The sequence below is a fragment of the Chenopodium album genome, chromosome 19 (assembly GCF_948465745.1).
Source record: "Chenopodium album chromosome 19, dcCheAlbu1.1, whole genome shotgun sequence".
NCBI classification, from domain to species: Eukaryota; Viridiplantae; Streptophyta; class Magnoliopsida; order Caryophyllales; family Amaranthaceae; genus Chenopodium; species Chenopodium album.
The window spans coordinates 40,973,313-40,975,744 of NC_137852.1; the positions used below are offsets into that span (position 1 = coordinate 40,973,313).

The 2,432-nt window shown below is 34.7% G+C and overlaps 1 long non-coding RNA gene across 1 annotated transcript; it reads right to left on the reverse strand.

Annotated features, from left to right (window-relative positions):
• LOC145596063 (uncharacterized) lies at nt 1–2,432 on the reverse strand. Its single transcript, XR_014103070.1, has 3 exons — nt 2,022–2,432; nt 1,045–1,099; nt 1–915 (listed from the first exon to the last, which is right to left on the reverse strand). It is a non-coding gene; the product is annotated as an uncharacterized LOC145596063 (long non-coding RNA).

Below are 2,432 nucleotides of genomic sequence, written 5' to 3' on the forward strand. Positions count from 1 at the left end.
AAAGACAGACTAACCATCCCTCCATCTCCTCATTCCTCTTAACGACTTTTAAATGCAGAAGGAGTATTATTAATAAAACAATGATACAAGTACGAAGTAATAACCTTATTGCCAAAAGAGACAATGTACCAAGAAGTAGAAGTCATCCTTATTTGGTAAATACCAAGAGAAATTAGGTATTAACAATGTGCCAAATCCAAGCTAGTAGCTAGATCATTCTAATTAATGAGCTGAGATTCCAGGGTAATAAGAGGACATTTAATAATTTGTATAATGTGATCCAATTATATGACATTAGTAAACCCACTAAAATATTGAAAAATTTAATGAAACAAAGTAGCAGCCGCATTATTTGAATTAGAAATAAAGCAAGCACAAAGACATGAGCGCAATTTCAAATGAAAATAATATTGGGTTAGGGTTGTACTTGCATCCTCGGAGAACTCGATGAGCTGAGCATTTGATGCTAAAATACCCACGAGAATCTGTACTTGTGAGCAAGTTATCATTAAACTAAGCACATTTTAAGCAAAGTTTTAAACAAATATCATACTTAGTTATTAATTAAGATTGTACTTTTAAAAAGAGTAGCCTGTACCATGCTTACTTTCCTTTACCCTTTTCCAATTCCGTCATAAAAAAGGGAGTTCCACCGCCGAATCAAAATTGAATGTCGGTTTACTAGGCCAAAGAGCTGCTTTGTTCTAACTGCTGCTTCTGGATAGGTGGGAGGAGGTGTAGAAGGAAGAGATAATACCTCGGCGCAATATTCCCGGCAGAACCATGGATGCATTCCGGTATTCGGACCAACAAAATACTCGGGACTTCATCATCAGTTCAGCTCTAAAGCCCAACTCTAGTTAACAAGGGGTATGATTTTATATATGTAGTATACTCCATTGAAAGACCATTCACCTGGATCATAACACATTTATAGTACTTCTTAATAAATCTCATCAACCATAAGCAACGTTTAAATTTTCGGCATGCACAACTACAATCACTTTCAAGATGGACAAAATATATAGAAATGAGAAATATTACCATTGTTGTGGGATCTAGAAAGAATTTTTGACATTTCGCAGACATTGATTTGAGCCTGGAATATAAATGCAGTCATTAACAGCACTAAGATCGCATTTGAGATGGAAATGATCACAACTTATGTATTTAAAAGATTTATTGAACAAAGATATATAAAGGGGGACATGTACTAGAATCTGAAAATTTCATAGTTTTCTGATTAGGGTACTCATTTCAGACACGAGTATTAGTCAAAGCACCACATTTTGCTATCTAATGACAAATGAACATAGTTGAATTGAAGTGTCGAGGACCCAACAGAAGTACTTACTAATTAAGGTGAAATGAAAAGTGTAAGCAACACATTCTGACCTATCTTGACAACAACTTCACACATTGAATTAGAAGACAATATTAGAGGTATATCCATTGCAATGACCTCAAACATAGATTCTTCCTGTAAAACTCAAGGCTTTTGAACCAACAATGTCTCATCCAACATAAGTGAAGGTCAATAATGAAATGATCACGACAACCATTTTATCAAGCTACGCTAACTGAAGCATAGATTATTTGCCAGAAAGTTGGATAATCACCAAAAATTTGACATGATTCAAACCTCAAGAATCGGGAGACAAAACCTATCAAGATTTTCTTACAGAGGAAGATATATATGGAGTATCTTGCCATGAACATCAAACTTATAATTTTTTTTCTGATTGCGATCATTACTCACGTCTCCCCTAAGGCCCTAATATTTATATTTTGTGCAGAGCAATAGTTTTGGCAAAGCTCTAAGTATATTTCATGCAACCTCAAAGACTCGAGCCACATGATTATTAATACTTCAATCTAAGTTCACATTGCAAGGTGTTATGCATAATTTGTACCTAAGACAGAAACCAACACAAACATCTATAACAAGAGATATCGAGCAAAGAACGAAAACATAATATGCTGAGCATAAATGAACGGAATTGGTTGCAAGATCAAAATACCTTAACTGGTGTACTCTGAAGCAATAAGCTTGCTGATCAGCTCCATCATCCAAGATTAGACCAATCTGGCTTACAAATGTATCGCGTTTCATACACCAAAATGATTATATAGAGAAAGCAGGTCAATGTCATATGATCAAAACAATGAGAAAAATAAGAGATAGAAAGGAAATTCCAAACAATTAATACCATGAAATTATATTAGAATTATCAACAACGAACTACTCCGTGTTGTATAGTAACGATCTATTCATGAACATAGGCAAGCAGAAATCATCTTCATAGACAAATTCGAATCGAATCAAATCAAATGATGCAAATTAGAAAAGAAGGGAATAGAGAAAGGGAGCTCCCTTCAGTCCAAGCAAAGATAGAGAAGGATGAAACTATCTCCCGCATCATTCATGCAAT